The 24,760-nt window shown below is 44.3% G+C and overlaps 3 non-coding genes across 3 annotated transcripts; 1 reads left to right on the top strand and 2 right to left on the bottom strand.

Moving 5' to 3' along the window:
- Nucleotides 1–16,702: 16,702 nt before the first annotated feature.
- On the bottom strand, nucleotides 16,703–16,775 carry trnag-ucc (transfer RNA glycine (anticodon UCC)). Its single transcript has one exon. It is a non-coding gene; the product is annotated as a tRNA-Gly (tRNA).
- A 1,842-nt stretch (nucleotides 16,776–18,617) lies between these two features.
- Nucleotides 18,618–18,699, bottom strand: trnas-gcu (transfer RNA serine (anticodon GCU)). The gene has a single exon. It is a non-coding gene; the product is annotated as a tRNA-Ser (tRNA).
- A 5,701-nt stretch (nucleotides 18,700–24,400) lies between these two features.
- trnal-cag (transfer RNA leucine (anticodon CAG)) lies at nucleotides 24,401–24,485 on the top strand. The gene has a single exon. It is a non-coding gene; the product is annotated as a tRNA-Leu (tRNA).
- The last annotated feature ends 275 nt before the right edge of the window (nucleotides 24,486–24,760 follow it).

Below are 24,760 nucleotides of genomic sequence, written 5' to 3'. Positions count from 1 at the left end.
ATTTCGCATTCGCGAGCCACCATCCAAACCCAAGAAATCTCTCACCTGGCAGCACAAGGGCAACAGACGCAGAGAAACAACGACCCGCTCTAAGTTCCACTCCGAAACCCACATCATCCTGACTTGGAAACATATTGCTGTTCCGATGGGTCACAATCCTGGAAATTCCTCCCTAACAGCAGTGCATGTTCTGATACCACATGGACTGCAGTGGCTACAGAATGAATTCATACCAATTACTCAAAGATAATTAATTTGGATAATATGTGCTTCCCGGGTCAGCGACACACATATCCCGTTTAAATGAAGTATTTTAAAGAAATCACCTCGCGCCACAGAATTGCCTTCAGAGCAGAAAACTGTGTGTATGAATCACATCCTGAACACGGCTACTTTTATAGCAAAAGTGGATCTGAAAACAGTAAATGGAACCAGCTCAAGATAAACCGCTTAATGTTTAGCGGAAGTGTTTCACTGAGTGATGTGTGCAATTCCCTCTGATGTGCTTGTTCAATGTCGGGGCAAGGCGGATTTGAAAGGTTTATGGGGAAATCGGTGCAGTCTCAATAGACCGCTGTAGGATTCAAATATTTTTCTTTCATGAATCTTTCCGAGATCCCGTAGCATCTGTGGAGAGAGAAACGGTCGTTCCCGTGAAATGTCTGCATTCGAAATGTGAACTATCTCTATTTTCACAGTTACGTTCCAGGTCTGGTCGTATCTCTTTTTTCACAAATACCACCAGATCTGGAACGTATTTCCAGCATTCCGCTGTACCACGAGTAGCAGTGTCAAGCTCTGTGGCTTAGTTGGTGAAAGCGCCTTTCCGGTAGCAGGCATGACCCTCGTTTCAAATCAGTGTGAACATGCACTGGAAGTGTCTCTTTTTTGACAAATACCACAAGATCAGGAACGTTTTTCCAGCGCTCGCTTGTCCCAAGAGTCTCTGGGGTTTAGTTGGATAAAGCGCCTTTCTAGTAAACAGATGATTCTCAGTTCAAATCTAGTTAGAGCCTTGACTTCTTTCACGTGATCTTTGCAATTGCGTAAGTCACAATGTCCGTTTCTTGCTAGTCCATGTTGCCTTTCCCATTCCAGTGCATGATCTCCACAGATGAAACAAAACCATATTTCCAGACTCCCCACGAATATCTCGAATGTTTACTTACACGATTCAGGTATTTTCATCATCTTGCAGTAAAAAAACATTTAATCTGCAATTAACCCAATGCTGCAAGTTCTTCAAACACAGATTTTCATTTTTTCCCTCCGGGAATTTCTAACCGTCAAATGGCCTTCGATTAATACAATCCCGACAGTGCTGAAGGAGACCATTCTGCTCATCGAGTCTATATCGACTCGCAGACAGAGAATTGCACACAGGAAATATCCCCACGGCGCCACGCATCCACCCCGCTAATCTACCTATACAAACACCTTGGAGACCAAAGGGCAATCTAGCATGGCCAATCCACCCAACCTGCTCATCTTTGTGGGAGGAAACCGGATGACCTGGTTTGCTGAGATAACTTGCCTGGGTGAATACAGCTTGAACAGCACTACAGATGTTTGGCACCATCCAGGACAAAGCATCCCAATTAATTCGCTTCCCATGCATAAAAAAATCACACCCTTCACTACCGAAGCACAATGGCAGCAGTGTGCACCATCTACAAGATGCACTGCAGCAACTCAGCAAAGCTTCTTTGCCAGCACCTTCCAAATCCACGCCCATTACAGACTAGAAGGACAAGCGCAGCAGACACATCAGAATAACACCACCACCCTGCAGGGCACGGATATTTTTTTATTGATTGCAGTTATTTATAAGTTTTTGTTGTTGCGTGTGTGTGTCCTTTAATCTGCTTTATCTTCCAAAAGAAGCAACATATCTAATTGAAAAATATGTTACTATTTCTAACGCAATCAGCGAACGTTGTGTCAAACTTTAAGAAAGCCACTGGGGATTAAGTTTTCTTCTTGAGTCAGTGGTTTCCCTGGGAGTCGAGTTAACAGAAACAGAATGGAGAGAAGGAAACGTCGGTGCCAAAGCTCAATCACAACAATGAAGCAGCAAACCGCTTGCTTCGAATCCGACCCAAAGTCAGACTTTGGTGGGACTCGACCCCGCAACTTTTGAATGGCTAATTTGCACATTACTTTGAAGTCCAACGCGCTATCCATTGCGCCACAGAGCCGCGTGCCGGGAGTTTATGCTCCACATATGGATTCTTGACAATGTAGAAACGATTGGTAAGTTCAACAACCTCGTAGTTAAAATGTCGGGAACAGTAAAGAGGAACTTCATTGTTTGCAAGTTATGTTGGAACATCTTATGTCTGGTAAAACAGCTGTGGAAATACACACCTTTGTGCCCTTTACACAGAAAATCTGTCCATCACGGAATGATCCTCCCTCTCTCTCTCTTCCTCATTCTCCGTACAGCTTGGCGTCTAATCTCACATGCTTCATAGTCGGGAGACGCATTCTACTCCATCTGTCACAGGGCGGATCAAAACCTGTTCCCAATTGCAGTAAAACACCTGCACAGAACACAACGCAAAGCTGGGAGCTGGAAATCTGAAACAAAAACACAAGATGCTGGAAATGCTCAGCAGATGAGGCAACACTTTTGTTTAATGGAGATTTCTGTAAAACAAGCTCCTGAAGCACAGCACAACTGCACAGTTTAAAGTTTCCTTTCATTCACAATGGATGCTCCAGCATATGAGTTTGAACAATTAAAATTGATAATGTACATTGTTATTCTCGACGTCACAGCCTGAAAACGGCTTCAGGCATTGATGTCACCCTTGGATTTTAAATTTGTAAATCCATTCTCTATCTTTTTAGAGCGACTATTGAAACTGTATCCATCACCCGCTCAGTTCTTTGTGAATGAGAAGGAGAATTGAAGATATATTTGGATAACTTTCCTTTGACTAAATTTCAACAGAAGCATAAAGGCGGGAATCACACACAGCACTTCATGAACTCACACGCTAAGCATTGAAAGGTGACAGTGTTTATTCAAAGGATGGTTCTATTTATTCATTTATTATTAATGGAAAATAAAAAAGTTGGAACAGCGTGCAATCTGGGCAATATAACTGGGCAGAATGAAACACAATGGGGACTGGGCAGGATAAGACGACCATGGACAGTTCACAAAGTGAAGGTGCGACTTTGACTGAGTTGTCAGACGGAGCAGGGAGTCGTTGCAGAGCGAAGGTACAAAGGAAAGTGGGAGTGCTAAATGTTTAATGATCACTGCACAAGTAGACGGTGAAATGTAGACTTTATTCGATGGGTTCTGACAAGGGTGAATAGACTGTGGCATCTTGGCGCGGTAAATGTGCAATTGGGATGAGGAAAGCTAAAGTTATACAAATTATTTTATATCACCTCTCCTCGATCTTCGAACCAAAATGCATCACCTCACACTTCCTTACATTAATTGAATTGCATCCGTCACTTGTTTGCCCATTCCACCAGCCTGTCTGTATCTTCTTGAAGAATATGAATACCCTTCTCACTAAGGGTCAGAATATTTTCATGTTTTGGACCACTGGCAAATTTTGAGATTGAAACCTGTACACCCAGATATAGTTCAGTAATATATATCAAGAAAAGCAAGTTTCTCTCTGTATACCATCCCCAATCAGAAATAGGTGAAACTTTGTGTAATATATGCTTTAATAAGTTTGTACTAATAATTAAACTGTTGCATAATGAAATTCTAATTATGCTAAACAATAATGATTCAAAATGCCACTTGGTTCAAAAGAAAATACATACCGGTACTAATACTTACACTTAAAAAACATAGCCTTGTTGCTTTATCGGTATATAAATGATGAATACAGAAGAAAGCAGCGTACTGGTAGATTTCGAATTGGTATGGCCAACACATTTAGCATTTCGAAATTCCTCTGTCCCAGTTCAATACAATGTGAACAATTTTTGTTTGTTGTGTCCCTCTCTTACGTCTAAACTTCGGTCTGGTAAGAAAACTCACAACACCAGGTTAAAGTCCAACAGGTTTATTTGGTAGCACAAGCCACAAGATTTCGGAGCACTTTCCCTTCATCAGGTGAGTTTTACTAGTTACTGTGAAATTTCTCTCGTCGCCAGACTCCAGCGCCTTTTCGGGTCAATGCACCTTACCAGCACATCTTTCAGACTGTGGGAGGAAACCGGAGCACCTGGAAGAAATCCATGCAGACATGGGAAGAACGTGCAAACTCCACACAGACAGTGACCCAAGCCAGAAATCAAGCTCTGTTCCCTGGCACCGTGAGGCAACAGTGCTAACCACTCTGCCACTGTGCAGCTGCAGGGTGACCAAGGGTGGGAATTGAATGTCCCAGGGTATTCAATATTTAGGAAGGATAGTCATAAGGGAAGAGTGGTGGAGTGGCACTGCTGGTTAAAGAAGAAATAAACGCAACAGTGAAAAAGGATATTAGCTCTGACAATGTGGAGCCTGTATGGGTAGACATGAGAAATAGCAAGTGACAAAAAAACCTGAGTGGGTGTCTTATATAGACCCCCAAACTGCAGTGGTGATGTTGGGATTGGCATTAAACACGAAATTAGAGATGCATGTGAAAAGGGAATATCGGTGATAATGGGTGATTTTAATCTGCACAAAGATTGGACAAATCAAATTAACCACAATGCCAGCGAGGAGGAATTCCTGGAGTGTATACAGGATGGTTTTCTTGAACAATATGTTGAGAACCGACCAGAGAGCAGGCCATCTTCGACTGGGTACTGTATATTGAGAAGGGAATAATTGCAAATCTAGCTGTATGAGAACCTTTGCGGATAAGCAACGATAAAATGATTTTTTTTAGCAAGATGGAAAGTGGAGTAGTTGATTCGGAGATTGTGGTGTTGAATCTTAATGAAGGAAACTATGAGGATGTGAGCCGTGAGTTAGCCTTGTTCGATTGGGGAGAGTTCTGAAAGGGATGACGGTGGATAGGCAAAGGCAAACATTCAAGGAATGCATGGGGGAACTGCAGCAACTGTTTATTCGGGTCTGGCACAAAAGCAAAATGGCGAAGAGGTCCAATCCATGACTTACAAAGGAAATTAGAGAGAATATCCGATCTGAGGAAGAAGCATACAGGTTGACCAAGGGAAATAGTAGATCTGAGGATTGGGAGCAATTTAGACTTCACCAAAGAATAACCAAGGGATTGATTAAGAAGGGCAAAATACTGTACGAAAGTAAGATTGCAAGGAACATAAAGGATGACACTAAGAGTTTTTATGGATACGTGAAGAGAACGAGGTTGGTGAATGGAGGTCCCCTCCAGGCAGAAGCGGGGGAATGTATAATAGGAGACAAAGAAATGGCCGAGCAACTGAATACATACTTTGGTTCTGTCTTCGCAAAAGAGGTTATAAATTAAATGCCTGGAATATTCGTGAATGAACAAAGAACAAAGAAAATTACAGCACAGGAACAGGCCATTCGGCCCTCCAAGTCTGCACCGACCATGCTGTCCGACTGACCTAAAACCCCTACCCTTCTGGGGACGTATGCCTCTTTTCCCCTCCTATTCACGTATTTGTCAAGACGTTGCTTAAAAATCATTATTGTCCCTGCTTCCACTACCTCCCCCGGCAGTGAGTTCCAGGGACCCACCAACCTCTGTGTAGAAATCTTGCCTCGTATTGCGCCTTTAAACTTGCCCACGCACCTTAAAATTTTGCCCCTTTAAATCTTGCCCACGCACCTTAAACCTGTGCCCCCTGGTAATTGACTCTTCCACCCTGGGGAAAAAGATTCTCACTATCCACTCTGTCCATGCCACTCAAAATCTTGTAGACTTCAATCAGGTCGCCCCTCAACCTCCTTCGTTTCAGTGAGAAAACCAAGTTTCCCCGACTTCTCCTCATAGCGAATGCCCTCCATACCAGACAACATCCTGGTAAATCATTTCTGTACCCTCTCCAAAGCCTCCACATCCGTCTGGTAGTATGGCGACCAGAATTGAACACTATATTCCAAGTGCGGCCTAACTAAGTTTCTATAATCCAGTCAATCTCTCCAATCTCTCTATAAAGCTGCAACATGACTTGCCAATTTTTAAACTCAATGCCCCGGCCAATGAAGACAAGCATGCCGTATGCCTTCTTGACTAACTTCTCCATTTGCGTTGCCACTTGCAGTACCTGTACACCCATATCCCTCTGCCTATCAATATTCTTCAAGGTTCTGCCATTTACTGTATATTTCCTATCTGTATTGGACCTTCCAAAATGCAGTACATCACATTTCTCCGGATTAAACTCCATCTGCCATTTCTCTGCCCAAGTTTCCAACCGATATATATCCTGCCGTATCCTCCGATGGTCTTCATTGCTATCCACAAATCCACCAAACATAGTGTCTTCCGCAAACTTACTAATCAATTACATTTTCCTCCAGATCATTTATCTATATATTACAAACAGCTAAGGTCGCAGGACTGATCCCTGAGGAATACCACTTGTCACAGCCCTCCATTCAGAAATGCACCCTTCCACTTCTACACTCTGTCTTCAATGATCGAGTCAGTTCTGTATCCACCATGCCAGCTCACCTCTGATCTCAAGCGCAATCACCTTCTGCAACAGTCTGCCATGGGGAATATTGTCAAAGGCCTTATTGAAGTCCATGTAGACAACATCCATTGCCCTACCCTCATCAATCATCTTCATCACTTCCTCGAAAAACTCGATCAAGTTAGTGACAGAAGACCTCTCCTTCACAAACCCATGTTGTTCTGGCTAATCCGTCCACCTATTTCCAAGTGGGAGTAAATCCTGTCTCGAAGGGTCCTCTCCAATGATTTCCCTACGACTGACAAGATTTAGTGAGGGGGAAGAACTGAGGGAGATTAATATCAGTAGAGAAATGGTACTGGGAAAATTGAAGGGGCTAAAGGCGGATAAATCCCCAGGGCCTGATAATCAACATCCCAGAGTACTGAAGGAAGTGGCTCCAGAAATACTGGATGCATTGTCATCTTCCAGGATTCTATAGACTTTTGAACAGTCCCTGCAGATTGGAGGGTAGCGAATGTCATTCCAATATTCGAAAAGGGAGCTAGGGAGAAAACAGGGAACTGTAGGCCAGTAAGCTCAACATCAATAGGGGGGAAAATTCTCGAATCCATTATCAAGGATTTATCGCAGAGCATTTAGAAAGCAGCGGCAGGATCAGACAGAGACAGCATGGATTTAAGAAGGGGAAATCATGCTTCACAAATCTGCTGGAATTATTTGAAGATATAACCGGTGGACCTGACAAAGGGATACCAGTTGATCTGGTATATTTGGACTATCAGAAAGCGTTTGACAAGGTCCCGCACAAGAGATTATCGTGCAATGTTAAAGCAATGGAATTGGGGGAAGTGTATTGAGATAGATAGAAAGTTGGTTGGCAGAGAGGAAACAAAGAGTAGGAATTAATGGGTCCTTTTCAACTTGGCAGGCAGTAACCAGTGGTGTGCCACAGGGATCGGTGCTGGGACTCCAGCTCTTCACAATATATTTTAATGATTCGGATGAGGGAACAAAATGTAACATCTCAAAGTATGCAGATGATAACAATTTGGGTGGGAGGGTGAATTGTGACGAGGATGCAGAGATCCTTCAGAGCGATCTGGACAGGTTGGGTGAATGGGCTAATCAATGGCAGGTGCAGTATAATTTGATTAACTGTGAGGGTATTCACTTTGGAAGCAAAACAAGAAGGCAGATTACTACCTGAATGGCTGTAAATTCGGAGCGGGGGTTATGCAGCGGGAGGTGGGTGTCCTTGTGCACCAATCACTGAAGGTAAGCATGCAGGTGCAGCAGGCGGTAAAGAAGGCAAACGGTATGTTAGTCTTCATTGCGAGACGTTTCGAATACAGGAGCAAGGATGTGTTGCTGCAATTATACAGGGCCTTGGTGAGGCCACACCTTGAGTATTATGTGCAGTTTTGGTCTCCATTTCTGAGGAAGGATGTTCTTGTTCTCGAGGGAGTGCAGCGAACGTTTCCCACGATGATTCCGAGGATAGCAGGTTGGAGAGATTGACTAGATTAGGATTATTTTCGCTGGAGCTCAGACGAATAAGGGGATTCTCACAGAGACGTAAAATTCTAACAGGACTGGACAGGGCAGATGCATGGAGGATGTTCCCGATGCTGGGGGAATCCAGAACCAGGGGTCACAGACTGAAGATTCAGGGTAGACTGTATAGGACGGAGGTGAGGAGACATTTCTACACCCAAAGAGTGGTGAGCCTGTGGAATTCATTTCCACAGCTAGTAGTTGATGCAAAAACATTGAATGTATTCAAGAGGCGGCGAGATATAGCACTTGAGGCAAAAGGGATCAAAGGGTACGGGTAAAAAGCAGGATTAGGCTATTGAGTTGGACAATCAGCCATGATCGTAATGAATGGTGGAGTAGGCTTGAAGGACCAAATGGCCTCCTCCTGCTCCTGTCTTCTATGAATCCCCCAAAGCGAGAATCATACCACTGGACCAACGAGTCGGTGACATGCAAGGAGCTGAGCCAATCAATATATGTTCCGCTCAAAGCAGACTAGCTGTCTTTGCAGACCATGATCGAGGAATAGAAAATGAAGAAAACACAGCAGATTTAAAGGGAAACATGATCCTCTCTGTCTTAAACCCTGAGTATTCAACCAAATGTTCAATGTCGGAATTGTAGTTTCTCTCAGCGACATTGATTCCCATCATATCAGTTCAGAGAAAGTGTGGAAGAACACAGCTAAGTGTGTTCAAATACAGAGAAGCAATGCATGAAACGTTCCATCGATTCATGATGAGAGTGGGTTTTGCACCCACCCGTGAAGAATACAATCGATAAACAGACCATCGCCAAAACCACTCGACCATTTCGTCAACTTCTCAGAAACTTGTAAACCGTCTCCTTCCATTTGATTTTCTATCCATGAAGAATTGGGGAGGAAGGTTCCCCCCACAATCGCTCCTGGATGTCCAGCCAGATGGGACCTGTTTCAAATGTAGCTGCTGCAAACACAGGAAATTTCTATCCCATCAGGTCAGGGAATGTTAGGAATGGAGCGGTGTGAAACATTCCCAGGCCATGTCCCACATGTTTCTCCTCAGCATGAAAACTCACCGCGGAAAGACTGAAACAGAGGCTCATTCAATCACATCATGATTCACATCACTCACACCTTAACCATGAGGCCACTGATGAAGTCAGGATGACTTCGAATTTCTCCTAAAATGCCAACTGACTGGCAGAATGACATTACACACGGGACTGGCGAGTCACAACCATCGGCTGACTTGGCGAGTAGTGAAAATTGATATAACTCCTTCTGATCTTCACGAGAACAGGCAGTGAAATAGAACATTGTTCATTGACACCTCTGCTGCATTGTGAAAAAGTGGTTGATAAACAATTGCGTTGTGAAAAGATGGTTGATAAACTTTGGGATACATTGAAAAGTTGTTTTCATTGCGTTGAGCTCCAACGGGTGGCTCGTTGGTCTCGGGGTGTGATTCTTGCTTTGGGCGTAGCATTAAAATGCGAGAGGTCCCGGGTTCAAATCCCGGACGAGCCCAGGCAGGCTTTTTTTTAGAAGATAATTCCTTGCAATGAAGAGGGCGACAATGAGCGAAAGCCGAAGCAGTGCTGAGCTCCCGAGAACTCATTGCAGAGAAAATATCTCTGCAAAAGTCCGGAGGCAACCATACAGTCTGACAGAACTGGGAATCCCACGGTCTGATATTAATTTTTCCATAATTTACTTTCATTCCGGTGCTCCGAGTGAACCGTGAGTATTGGTGCATTTCAGCAATCCTGTTCAAGGGCAATTTACAACCAGGCGACATACACATCAACAGAGGAAATAGGAGCAAAAGTAGACCATTCGGCCCCACAAGCCTACCCCACCGTTCACTCAGATCATGGCTGATATGTTTGTGTTTCGATTTCCACATTTCTATCTATCCCCGATAACCTTTGGTTCTGTTGCCAAACAAGAATCTATGTACCTCCGGCTTAAAAATATTCAATATCCCCGCTTCCACCGCCTTCTGAGGCAGAGTTGCAAAGTCGCTCAATGCTCCGAGAGAACAGAATTTGCCATCCGAAAAGAAGAAGCTCAGTTTTCTTTAAGTGCCTGTTGTTCTGGATTCACACACAAATAGAGACATCACTTCCACGTGCAACTTGTGAAGACCATTCAAGATCTGAGGTGCTTTGAACAAGGTACCTCCCACTCGGAGTATCTCTGGGACAAAGACGCCCAGCCAGTCTGCGTAACCTTTCCTCTGATCAACCTAGTAAATCGTCTCTGCACTGTCGAACTATTCATGATATCAGACTGGTAATTCTCTTCTGGACCGTTTCCAACACATTCCCACCCTTCATTAAATATGGACACCAAAACTTCAGACAATATTCGAGATACTTCACTAATGACCTGTACAACTGAAGCATGACATTCTTTTCTCACACGCTGAAATGCTTGTAACAAATCAAATATTCCATTAACCTTTTTTATTCCTTGCTGAACATGCATACTAATTATTTGTGACTCGTGCCCTCGAGCACCGAGATCCCTCTGCACCTTGGAAATCTGCAGCCGTTCTATATTTGAGTAATAATCTGATTTTGTTATCTTCCTGCCAAAGTGAGTACCTGCACATTATATTCCAGTTGCCAGGTTTCTGCCCATGTACAAAACCTGTCTGCAGCTATCTGCAAGCTCCTTACGCACTCTCCACAAATTACTTAACGACATATATTGTGTCTTCTTCAAGTTTTGCTGCCATGCTTTCATGATGTGGGCTGGGATAACTGAGCTTCTATATAAAAGCCAACTCCCTGACACAAAGGGCCGGATGATCTTTTCCTGTGCTGTAACTATTCTGTGTGTATGGGTGTGATAACCATTCTGTCGCACTTAGTGTGTGGTGCAGGATTTGAGTGTGGAAGTCATTGTCTATCTGGCAATCTCAGTGGATGTATATGAGTGAATGATTCATTCTGTATCACCCTGTGTTTTGTTCATCCTGTGATTGGGGAATTACTAAATGTCTCCCAGTCTCTCAGACACTTTGTAGATCTGGAGTGATTCAATAAATAAGATACCTAAGTGAAATTGGGACCATTTTTTCGAATTCTTAAACTGCTCGTCCCGATCCTCCACCCAACTATTTCATGTAACATTATCTGTTTGTATCTGAAATCCATTCTCCTTCCAACACTTATCCAGCTTTCCATTAAATGCAGCTGTGCTAATCGTCTCCAATCGTAGAATGCCGAAAGTACAGAAGGGAGGACATTTGGTGCATCGAGTGTGTACCGACTACAATCCCACCCAGGTCCTAGTTCAGTAACGCTCATTTACCCTGCTGATCCCGCTGACAATCGGGTCCATTTAGTATGGCCGATCAACCTAGCCCGCACATCTTTGGACTGTGGGAGGAAAGCCACACAGACATGGGGAGAGCGTGCAAACTGCACACAAACAGTGAACCGAGGCCGCAATTGAACGTAGGACCCTGGCGCTGTGAGGCAGGAGTGCTAACCACTGTGCCACCCAAAATTATTTCCAGTCTCTTCGCAAATTTCCCGTGTCATATCCTCCAGTACCTTTGGATGGTCAAACGAAATTTAAATCTGGTGATCGTTTCTTCTCGTGTTCTGCAGTGACATATTCACTGCAATGATTTCTCATGACCTCAAACCTGCTCCCGATTTAATAAACGATCGCTGGGCTTGTCCGGGTTTTAAACCCGGAAGCACTGGCATACTAATATTACCCTAACCGAGAATCATACCCCTCGACCAACGAGCCAACTGCCAATGCTCTGGACGATAGCAAATTGCAAATGCTGCCGACTCAATGATAATTTAATATTGATTTCTAAAGTGGATTTAATGATTAAATTACGAGGTTTATCCAATCACACCCCTTTATTAATTCTTCATATTGACCTATTCCTGGAACACCCTCACTTGACGTGAACGTCTTCCCTTTGTTGAAGTTCTGGGTTGCGGCCAGTAGATGTCAGCACACCCAGGAAGAGCGAAGCTCACAGACCAGAGAGGTATAAATAAACAAGAATTGTTCAGACTATCGGGAAGTTTTAACAATATTAATGTTGGACGTGGCTTTTTTATGTTAGTTATTTTGTAACAAGCAGTTGTTATCGTTGTCTGTCTCTTGATTTGAGGATGACACCCAGTCAGGGCCGTGAATTACTGCCATGGGTCTTCAACTGAGTGAACAGGCCCATTCTCGGGCCACAGAGCTTTCTTCTCTGTTGCTTTATTCTCTCCCGCCATTCTGCCTCATAAAAGCGTGCTGTAGATTGAGGGATATGTTTTGGCTATTTTCAACGATGAGTAACAAACTCCTCCCAGTCACCAGCATGAATGCTGCCTCGCTTCAATCTGGAGGATGGCGGGGAAGCATTACTGATGGAATTTCTCTCACACTCTTAGGATTCGCTGATACGCTGGTCGCATGTACATCATTGTGCTAAAACCACCAACCATCAATGAGAGTGAGATACATTTTTATCTGCCCTTCTCTGGCCTATTGTATCGAAATGAAATTTTTCAAAATCTTTCACTAATTTACAGCCCAGCATCAGACCACCCTCAGCCTTGTTATTGCAGGAGAAGAAGCATCCAGTTTCTCAATCCGTTACCAGGCCATTCTCTTTCTACATAACTATTCTACTTTTTATGGGCTGTTGGTGTCGCCTGCTGGACCAGCATTTGTTGCCTTTCCCTAATTGTCCATCAACTGAGAGTGGCTTGTTCGGCCATTTCAGAGGGCAGGTAAGAGTCACCCTCATTGCTCTGGGTCTGCAGTCACATGGAGGGCAGACTTCTTTATCTAAAGTGCACTGGTGAACCAGATGAGGTTTTACAACAATCGGCGACAGTTTCAAGGCCGCTATCACTGATACTAGCTTTCAATTCCAGATTGATTTAATCAATGAATTAAATTTCACCAATGGTGGGATTTACTCCGTCTTCCCAATGATTAGTGCACGCCTCTGGATTACCAGCCCAGTGACATAACCTTTCATCCCTGTAAACAGAAACAGTTCATTCAGCTCATTATTAAATCTCTTCCTGAGGATGTGAGAATTCCCTCCACAGAATTTGATTAAACCATTTGCTGCAAAGCCTGTTGCTCCATTCGGGAGCATCAATGATTTATTAAGATCTCAAAGATAAGATTGATTTCTTGGGAGGAGAATAAAATAATGAGATTAGAAAATTGAGTTAAGAAAACAACAAGGAAGTGCATTCTCAGATAACGCCCGGCAACGTTTGCAAGAAAATGCAGAGCTTTCAGCGATAGAAGGACATTTCGTTTTTTTCCGGAACTTCGACCAGATTTCTGCATAAAACGACCGCGACAGGACACGAACCTGCAATTTTCTGATAGCATCATCACTACGATTGCCGAAGTCAGACGCCTTATCCATTAGGCCATGCGGTCAACAGATGCAATGGTGCACAGAATGTCAGTACCATGTGAATACCTACCGTGTTTATATTTATTGTCAGTCCTATTTTTGGATGCTTCGCTGATTCCCAGATGCCACAAGTTGAAGGGGAATCCCCAGCGTTTGTAACTGGCAGAAAACTGAATTTCATTACTAACATTCTTGGATGCCTGTCTGTGTGGAGTTTGCACGTTCTCCCCGTGTGCGTGGGTTTCCTTCGGGTGTTCCGGTTTACTCCCATCCCCAACGATGTGCAGATTAGGTGGATTGGGCAGGCTGAATTGACCCTTCTTGTCGGGGGGATTAGTAGGGTAATTACTTGTGGTTGCAGGGAGGGATTCTCCGTCGGTGAGTCGGCGCAGAATGTCTGGGCCGAGTGGCCTCCTTCCGCGCTGTTGGGATCCGATGCCTCCTATACATCCTGTCTTAAATCTTCACTGCCTGTCCCTGAATCCTTCTGCTCGCAGCTAATCCAGCAAATTGGCCTGTGTTCAATGTGTTATGCTCTTTTACACGTCTCTTACATCACCACTCAATCCCGTCAGCTGCAAAGAGAGAAAATCCGAATTATCCAGCCAAACCTTTTCGCTAAAATCCATCATCGCTGGATCCAAAGCAGTAAATCTCCGAAGGACCCTCACACACTTTCTAAAGTGTGGTTACCGGGTCTGGGTGCAAACCTAAAACAGCTGTAGTTAAGCAGAGCTTTATAAAGATTGAGCATAACTTCCCATTTTTTATACTCAATGCCTCCATTTATGAAGTAAGAAGTCTCACAACACCAGGCTCAAGTCCAACAGATTTATTTGGTGGCTTACTTCTTACTGTGTTTACCCCAGTCCAAAGACGGCATTTCCACATCATGGCTTCCATTTCCGAAGCCAAGCATCCAATCCGCCTTCCTGACAACTCTCTCAAACTCGCCTCTCTCCTTCAAGATCTCTCTGAACCTCTGGTCACTCTGAGCCTGCACACTGCTCAGAACTGGGCCATTCAGTTTATATTGCCTCTCCCCATCCCTTCTGTCAAAATGCAGCACTGTCCCTGAGTGTGGGATTAATAATGTGTCTCTGTTACAATATCAGTGAGAATCTCCAAGAGAATCTTTCTGGATAAAGCCGGAATTTACAAGGATTTCAGCCACTGAGGCATTGTCTGGCCGTCTGTGTATCATCGCCCTAACTCACTCTGTCCATGTCTATCCTTCCACCCCCACTCGTTAACTGTATATGAAGGGGGGATCTTGTTGGTTAATGACTGAGTGCAAACCATCTGTATCTTCATCTGAAAAAATAGAATTCAGCTTGTGAACAAGATCATAATTTCAAACAGTTCTGGGTTAAACCAGGCACAACTCTGATTGGCTGCAGCCCCCCGAATCTGGGGAACAGACACTGTGAGCATCGCCAGCCTCAGAGGCTTTAATAGTTACTGAGCTGGGAAACTCCAATTATTCTCCCCGAATCCACAGCACAGAGCGAGAGGAGAGGAAAGCCTGTCCTCGGAGCTGTCAATCTGAGACACAGTTTGACCTGTCAATGTGCAGAGGTGAACACTGTGTCAGCGAGAGTGTGCTAAAGGGGCGGCTGGGTTAGACTAATGTTACTGTGTTTGTGTGTCCGCTCTCAGCGGCTGATTTCCCAGTCCGTCTTGTGTCAAATCACAAGATTCTCCTGTCATTGGATCGCGCTGCTCAGACCTGAAGAGAGAATTTAAGGGAAAGTTTGGGTCGATTTTAAGGTTTCAGTCGACAAAAGCGCGATCAATGCAGCAAAGAAACGGGTTGAAGTGGGAATTGCTGCCTTGAATTCAGATGGAATTTTCACGACAGGAAACGTTCGGATTTCAGTAACAGAAATAAGTCAGTCTGAGAATCTAGATAGTCTAATTTTAATTGCAGTGGGAGAGTTTGTTAGGAGAGAGAAACACAGCTGGAGGATCCGGGAGCTGACAACAGCTTGTCTCTGCACCATCCGCTCTCTTCCTTTCAGTTGCTCTGTGCCGACACCACTGGTTTCATTTCGGACCCAGTTCTGACTCTCACACACATTTTCCACACACTCTCGGATATCATTTTCTGCCAGAAATACATCTGATGCGTAAACATGGCAACAGCTGCTTTCTCAATGAGCGGCCCAGCTCGGTTGGATCTGTCAGAAATTATTGGGAGATTTTAAAGCAACATCGATTTGGTTGCAGAATTCTCTAATATCTGAATATATTCCATCACTTTTTCGCTTGTGTTTGGAGTCCTGGGCTGAGTGACCACTTAATCCATAGACATTTTGAAATTAATTCTAACGTGAAATTTCCTGATGTCTTATGATTGTCTATAATCCTCTTTTACTAACGTTCCAATATGATTATTCTTCCTTATGTTCCACATGTTCGTTCCATTTCCAAACTGTTTTAAGCAGGAATACCGAACGCCCAGTAATGTCCAGCTTGTAGCATGTTTTGAATGAACATGATATTTCATCATCTAAGCAGCATTTTGAAATTCTCATTCATTCAATGTATTCTGATGAAGTGTATTACTTATGTCTTGTGTGTCATGACACAAGAATCATTCTCTGAAATAAGACCTTGTTTTGTCCTTGTGCTGCTCTTTTTCTTTCTTCTCAAGTCATGATTTTTCTCATGGAAGTTATAGCACAGAAGCCATTCGGCCTATATTGTCGATGCCAGCACAGTTCCCGGTCTTTATAGAAAGAGCCCACAGTAAATTAGAATTCAATATCAGGGGCTGCCCTGGAGAAGGCAATTAAACATTTCCAATCTCGCTCATTGCGCACAGAGTTTGAACCTTCGCGAGGAATCGATGGTTTTGAGTCCAACGCCTTAAACACTCGGCCAACGCAGCTGCTTATCTCTCAAAATGATGTAATCACCTCAGCGATGTTCATGTTAACTTCATCAAGCACCAGGATTGTGCAGTGAGCAGTGTGTGAGCTGACATGTGTTCCTCTATTTTTATTTGGTGTCCTTATGTTTGACTGAGAATTCATTTGTTCAATTATTCTTCTATTTCACCATTGTTTTCAGGATAAAGAAATTGAAACCGAATTCTCGGTCCGAAATAAATAAAATTAGAAGGGGAAGCGTATTTATCGGCAATTGCCGCGTTCGAATTTTATTTTGTCCACAAAATAAAGTCATAACCCCTACATTACCAATGCGATGGCCGGGAATCGAACCCGGGTCAACTGCTTGGAAGGCAGCTATGCTCACCACTATACCACCACTCGCTATGTTTAAACGATGGTTATTTACATTTGTTATAATTACGGAAGTGCCTTAGTTGCCGATTTCCTCAGACACCAGGTGGTCCTGACGCACATTTTGTAAACTGAAATTGTTCACCCTTGTTTTTTGGACAGTTTAAGCCTACTTTTTAATATTGTACCTGCCTGGGAACTCATTGAATAGTTTTGAGGCCTGTTCTTTCGGTTAAAAAAGTCTCCAATCAAAGCAAATTTAGATTCCAAGTCGAACGCCTGAACCACCCTGCCATCGGAGCTGTTTATTGGCCAGTCGATGCAACGACCTCAGTAACGTTCATATTGACTTCATCAGGATTATTGAGATCACAGTCAGGGAGGTCAACTGTGTTCGGTTCCCGTTACTTTATATCTTTGTCTCTGACTGAGAACTCATTCATTAGCAGAGAGACTTCTTCCTCCTCAATATTTTTTTCTGCAGAGAGAATTTGAAGCGGAATTTTCCGTCCGAATAAATAATATTTAAACGGGACGTCCTTTTTTGTTTCATTTCCGGCAAATGCTGCGTTTGAACTGTTTTTGACCACATGATTTGAAACGCAAGAGGCCGTAGATAAGGACCGAAATAAATGACCAGTGCTCAGGGCGGGAACCGAATCCAGGCTAACTGCTTGGAAAGCAACCATGCGCACCACTACACCACCATCGCTTACTCTGTTAAATAGGTTGTTATTTTCATTAGTTATAATTACGGAATTACTTTCGTTGCTCACGAAGGTGTGTCCATAACACAATTTGTAAACTGATCTTGGCTGTCGCGTTTTTCTGCACAGTTTAACACCCCTTTTAACTGTTGTTTCTGACTGAGAATTCATTGAATAGCTTTGAGGCCTATTCTTTCATTGCAACAAAGTTTACACAGGAAGCAAATCGAATAAATATTTCCATTAATAACTCATGAATAATGAGAATCTTGAATGAATTTCATTTCAGATGTCCTGTTCTGTACTGTTCTGACCTGCGATAGCTAATTAAATAAGTCACCAATGTGATGGCCAGGAACCTTGATCGAATGCTCACACAGTCACCACCCTCGCCCACTTGACTCTTGGAGCTGCTGCTGCCCACAGAGGTGGCCAAGCAAGAGGCACAGATGTTGACAAACTGCACCCGCTCCAAGTAGATTAACAAAATTACTGAACAAAAAAAGGCACTATGACAGTCTCTGTGAAAGCATTGCACCAACACCTCTTAAAGAATCAATTTGCTGTAACTAATTCAATATGAACCTATTCAATGTCAGCCCTATTCCTTGCCAGTCCTCAAACAGGCATTGACTGGTTAGAAGTTTTAATCTTATCCGAGAACAGTTGGAGAAATTCTCAAAGACGTGAAACTGTCGCCCTGAAATTCATAGAATCCCTACAGTACAGAAAGAGGCCATTCGGCTCATTCGGCTGATCGAGCCGGCGCCATCAGCAATCCCATGCAGGCCCGTAACCCCACATATTTAACATGCTCATGCTCGTGACAGTAAGGGGCAATTGAACATGACCATTCCACCTAACCCGGCACTAATTTTCATGGCGGAACGTCCGATTCTGGAAAGACAAAATCCGCAACTGGTGCCTCAAATGAAGCTGGAGCCTGTTTTGGAGCTTCTGAAACCACATGTTCTCCTGGTGGCAAACGCCTGCCCAAAGCTGGTGTCCTGATTTGAATTGAGTTTCTCATTTGGATGAGGAATATGGAATGGTGCTGGATTATTCACCCCAAATACCTGCAGAACTCGGTCGAAACTTCACGTTTGTTCGGAAACCTCAAAATAAGTCATCAGTGGGTCAATACGAAGACGGAGAAAATGCACCTACGACGAAGATGGGATTCGAACCCACGCATGCAGAGCACAATGGATTAGCAGTCCATCGCCTTAACCACTCGGCCACCTCGGCATGCGTCTCCACTCCCCCAAACCAGCTCTTGTGCTCTTAACACCCGCAACAAGAGGACATTTCTCCCGCAGGACAATGTTGTGTTCCTGCTCTCTCGTTAATCTCGGTTCGTTGTAACTCTTCCATTCGATGTAAATCCATAGAAAGTAAAGAGGGAGACAGTTAATTTATCAGGTCCCTCCAGGTCAGAAGGTTGCGTGTTTAATTCACGTCAGGCTCCTGGAGGATTTCTGCAGTTGGTCTTTGCACTCTGCATCCGGGGAAAGTTGATTGTTTGCAAATGTTCGCGAAATGATACATTTCAAAATTATGATGAAATGATATTTTAGGGATACCTCCGGTTTCCACGAGCAGGTCATATTTTTGCTGTTTGTAAATTTAAAGCAACGTCCACGGTCCGAGATGATTCAGCGGACATCTCGGGGAGAGCTGACTTCTGGTGATTTGACCGGAGGATTCACATCTCAGGCGGGGAGCAAGGCTGAGAAGGCGGGGCCTGTATCAATAATCTCAACCGATACGGGAAATGATCGGGAGCTGTTGGCTGAATCTGCTGCACAGCCAACTGAACTAAACCTGGGACAAATGCGCTGTGCCACTCACGGTAACACAAATCAACATGACGAAGCAAATTTGCTGCCGAGAAAATCCAGATTTTCTATTGGACAGCAGCCGAATATGCCTTTTTGATGCGAGTGAAAACACGATAGCAAAGGGTGGTTTCGATCCATCTACCTCTTGGTTACGGGCCGCTTCCGCTGCGACACTCTGCTCCAAAACATAATCGCTTCCTGCCTATGATTGTTGCGCGGCAGTCCGACAACTATTAGAAACATAGAAACATAGAAACCCTACAGTGCAGAAGCAGGCCATTCGGCCCATCGAGTCTGCACCGACCACAATCCCACCCAGCCCCTACCCCCACATATTTACCCGCTAATCCCTCTAACCTCCGCATCTCAGAATTCTAAGGGGCAATTTTTAACCTGTCCAATCAACCGAACCCGCACATCTTTGGACATCTATTGATTTAAAACAACAACCTCCGTGGTGGGAAGCACACCCTGGCTGGACAATAACACATGACATCACCTCGAGTGTAACAGATAGAGAAAGACACACAGAAAAGCAGTAGAGACTATCAGGATACACACACAATGACAGACAGAAAAGGTGCCGAGCAAACCAGCAAGATACTGAGATGGAAAACATGATTATTTCTGAAAAGCTGTTTTCTGTTACACAAAGCCAGGCCCTGTTTTGAAATCTATTTCCTGCTGTTTAACTGTGTTCTGTGCTGTGTAACTGTTCTCTCCGTTGTGGAACGGTGACTCTGTCGTTGACAGATCTTCACTGTGGTTGTGTCAAATTCTTCCCTGTTGTGTAAATGTGTTCCCTGTTGTGTAAATGTGTTCCCTGTTGTGTAAATCTGATCCATCTTGAGCAGAAGTTTTCTCGGTTCTGTAAAGGCGTGTCCTGTTGTGTGACATGTTCTCTGTTGTTCTGTGATGTTGTCTCTGGAAAACAATCGACGGAAATTTCAAGGCCGCCATTTCTGAAGCTTGCATTCAATTCCCGCTTTATTTGGGCCGAATGGCCAACTCCTGTTTCTGTTTTCTATCCATGTTTCTATGTATTAAATCCGTGAATTTGAATTTTGCAAGCTGCCGTGGTGGGATTTACTCCGTGTCCCCAAATATTAGTCCGGACCTCTGGATTGCCAGCCCAGTGACATAACCTTTCATCCCTGTGAACAAAAACAGTTCATTCAGCTCATTATTAAACCTCTTCCTGAGGACATTAGAATTCCATCCACAGAATTCCCATTGGCCGATTGATAACAAATCATTTTGTTCGAGTTGGGAACATCAATAATTTATCCAGATCAAACAGATATTGTGGAATTGTTCGGATCAAAACTTCTAAGATAATGAGAATTAAACGGACAAAGTTACAAGGGAAGTAATTCTGAGAAAGCTCCCTGCAATTTCTGAAAGAAATAGTGGATTTCAGTCAACAGGCTCAGTTTTGAGGAGGTTCCACCAGATTTCTGTACAAAGTGACTGGGTTGGAAACTGTAATCTTCAGATAGCATCACAAAAGGCACCGTTCGGCTCCGGTTACGCGCCTGAAAGTGAGTGATTTTTGTGGAGTATGTGGAATATTTCTGGTTCCAATCCTGTTCAGCCACCGCCACCGCCCCCCCCCCCCCCCACCCCGCCACCCCCTCTTCCCACCCCCCAACTCTTTTTCCGTTACGTCGATGACTGTATCGGTGCTGCTTCCTGCTCTCATCTGCGCCTGGAAAAAATAGCGATTTTGCTTCCATTTTCTACCCTCGTATTTTCGCATGGTCCAAATCCGACACTTCCCTTCCCTTCCTTGACCTGTCTGCCTCCAATTCTAGATAGACTGACCACCAGTAACTAAAGCCCCACCGACTCACACGCCGAGTACAGATCCTCATACCCCGCTCCCTGTAAGGACGCCATCCCCATTCTCCTAGTTTGTTCACCTCAGTCGGAGCTGTTACCCTGATGCACGGTAGCACAGTGGTTAGCACTGCTGCTTCACAGCTCCAGGGTCCTGGGTTCGATTCCCGGCTCGGGTCACTGTCTGTGTGGAGTTTGCACATTCTCTTCGTATCTGCGTGGGTTTCCTCCGGGTGCTCCGGTTTCCTCCCACAGTCCAAAGATGTGCGGGTTAGGTTGATTGGCCGGGTTAAAAATTGTCCCTTAAAGTCCTGAGATGCGTAGGTTAGAGGGATTAGCGGGTAAAATATGTGGGGTTAGGGCCTGGGTGGGATTGTGGTCGGTGCAGACTCGATGGGCCGAATGGCCTCCTTCTGCACTGTAGGGTTTCTATGATTCTAAGATTCTTTCCAAATCGGCGCTCCTGACATGGACTCCAACTTCCTGAAACCAAGGTGCCTCCACCCCGACCCTCGGTGTTTGGTTGGGCGCTCAACCGTGCCCTATTCATCTCCCGCACCTCTGACCTCACCCCTTTCTCCTCGCAGAGCCACGATCGGCTCCCAAAATACAGAAGTCAAACAGACATTGTTATCGTCTTCTTTTCCATCTGCTCACTCAATATTTCGTCGATATCTTCACAAAATCCAAAAGGAATGGCGATCAGTTTTCCAGTCAGTGATCAGCCCTCTGGAGGTGATAAAAGAAAATGAACAGTTTCATCCACTCTCGAAACCCTGGGGGCTTGAACATGCGCGGTGAACCACGTTAGATTTTAAATCAAACGCCTGAACAACTCGGTCATCGCAACTATAACCAACATCTAACAAACCAGTTTATGAACAGCTGATTTCTTCAAAGTTTACCTTTGATTGTCTCGCCAGACAATGACGAGGAATCTAACACACTATCCGTTGCGTCACAGAGCCACACCTGGTGCACTTATTCCCCATCCCCATATGGGAATTTCTGACGTATCGAACAGACAGTTCAAAAGTTCAGCAATTGGACAATGACTATATTTCAAAAATCCTTTATTATCAGTGAAATGATTTGGGACGCCCTTTGGTTCTGAAAAGAGCTACAGAAATTCCAGTCGAACTCTGAAAGGACACAGACAGCTTAGTGGAATGGGAGGACATGTGGCGGATTAAGTGATTCATTTTGGTGGGAAGAACGCAAAGAGACAATACAAAATAAATGATATAATTCCAAAAGGGGAAACAGGAACAGCGGGAAATATATGGACCTGTGTACAAATCATTGAAGGTGGCAGGGCAGTTTGTAACAGCCGTATATTATCCCCGGATTTAAAAACAACATCAGGATTTTGATACAAATTTTCTGCAAAGAAAATCCAGATGTACTATTCGATCGCACATTAGATATTCCAAGCATTGCCTGTCGCCTGAGGTATGGTAACCCTTGGGTTAAATCGCCACAAGTAAGCTCTCCCTTTTGAGGGGGAAAGCAGCCTCTGGTCATTTGCAACTACGGTGACTTTATCTTTATATCTGTGTCATATTCTTTGATTTTATTTCATTTGATTTATTCTTGTCACATGCATTAGTACACAGTGAGAAGTATTGTTTCTTACATGCTACGCAGACAAAGCATACCATACATAGCGAAGGAAAGAAGAGAGCGCACAATGTAGAGTTACAGTCACAGCAACATGTAGAGAAAGATCAAATTAATACGAGATAGGTCCAATCAAAATTCTGATGATAACAAGGAAGACGCTGTTCTTTACTTGGTTCGTGCCTGCCGTCAGATTTTTGTATCCAGTTCTCGACAGAAGCCGGGGGAAGATAATCTGTCCACGGTGCGTGGCTGCTTCAACTGGCTGCTTTTCCAAGGCAATGCGGCGTGTCAATGGATGGCAGACTGGTTTGCGTGATGAACTGGCTTTGTTTACGACACTTTGTAGATTTTTTGCGGTCCTGGACAGAGCAGGAGCCGCACCAAGCTGTGATGCAACCAGAAGGAATGCTTTTTCTGGTGCATCTGTCTGTATTCAGACTGTGTTTTGCATTATCTGCTGCTCAATGAAGATTGGGATCTTTCTGATTCGATCAGTTAAACTGTGCGTGGAGAAGTGACTTGTTCTGACTGTCAGCTTCCGGAACTGAAACATGGTTTCTCAATGAATTCTGTCTCTTTCAACTTTTGGTACTGCAACTGAGTTTCTGTATCCCCTCATTTTGACTCACCGATTGATGTTGTTTATTCATTTCTGGGATGTGGGTGTCGCTGGCTGGGCCCGCATTATTGCCCATCCTAAATTTCCCTTGAACTGAGCGGCTTGATAGGTCACCTCAGAGGGCAGCTTAGAGTCACCAAAGTTGCTGTGTGTCGGGGGCCCCATTTAGGTCCAAACCAGTTAAAATATTCATTCCTTAAAGGACATTAGTGAAGCAGTTGTCTTCCTTTTGACAATCGATCCATGGTCGTCAGACTTTTAATCCCAGATGTTCTTAATTGATGAAATTTCACCATTTGCCTTGGTGGTGGTGGTGGTCTGTGTGTGTGTACGTGAGAGAGAGAGATTCTCACATAATCAGTCCGTTTGTGAGTGTGGATTAACCTTTAATATTCCCTCACAAACACTGTGATCCCCTTGCTTTTGTGAATTCCCAAGAAGCATTTGTACTACTGAGACCCTGGTGGTCGGGTGGAGGGTGGGGTGAGGGTTGAAGGCAATGCCGCAGGGTGCTGAGTGTGGAAGCAGCCGATTTTAAAGCTTGTGAGTTGGAAAGTGAAGAGTGAACTTGTCTGTGTGAAGATCACAGAAAAGGTATGTCTGGACCTGCGCCCTCGAGACAAGTTTTGGGTTGTCAGTAAATGAACTCCTGTAATGAAGGGACAAAATCAGAAAGAGGAAATGCTGGAAATATTCAGCAGCTCCGAAAGCAGCTGTGGAGAGATATTCCTGTCGCCAGGATATAACTCTCCGATTGGATACTTCACGTTGCTCAGATCTGACACTCTCAACACCTTCGTGTAAGGAACAGGTAGGGCGGGAATTGGGTCTTTGTTGATTTGAGCAAACAGCGCAATCCAGCAATGAGAAGCTCCTCAGCCCCCGGCGGCTTGGGAAAGGATGGGACTCAGATACAGGACTCTGGTTAGGGTTCAAAAATGGAAAAATACATCGAGTTATAAATGTAATGACAATAAAGGTGGAATTCAGATCGACTTGTGCAGAAATTTTACACTTGGCTAATGTAGTCAGGATGGCCGAGCTGTCTAAGGCGCTGCGTTCAGGTCGCAGTCTCTTCTGGAAGGACGTGGGTTCAAATCTCACTCCTGACAGTGATTTTTCGTTCGCGAAGCAGCATCCAAACCCAAGAAATTTCTCACCTGGCAGCACAAGGGCAGCTGATGCTGAGAAACAACGACCACCTGTGAGTTCCACTCCGAGACACACTTCATCCTGACTTGGAAATGTATCACCGTTCCCCTGGCTGACTCACAATCTTGCAACTCCCTCCCGAACAGGAGTGTCTGTGTACATATACCACATGGACTGCAGCGGCACCAGAATGAATTCATCGCCAATTACTCAAAGATTATTAATTTGGACAATA

Source organism: Mustelus asterias, unplaced genomic scaffold (assembly GCF_964213995.1).
Source record: "Mustelus asterias unplaced genomic scaffold, sMusAst1.hap1.1 HAP1_SCAFFOLD_1442, whole genome shotgun sequence".
NCBI lineage: Eukaryota > Metazoa > Chordata > Chondrichthyes > Carcharhiniformes > Triakidae > Mustelus > Mustelus asterias.
The sequence above is the reverse complement of the archived record's forward strand: the minus strand, read 5'-3'. Positions and strand labels throughout refer to the sequence as shown.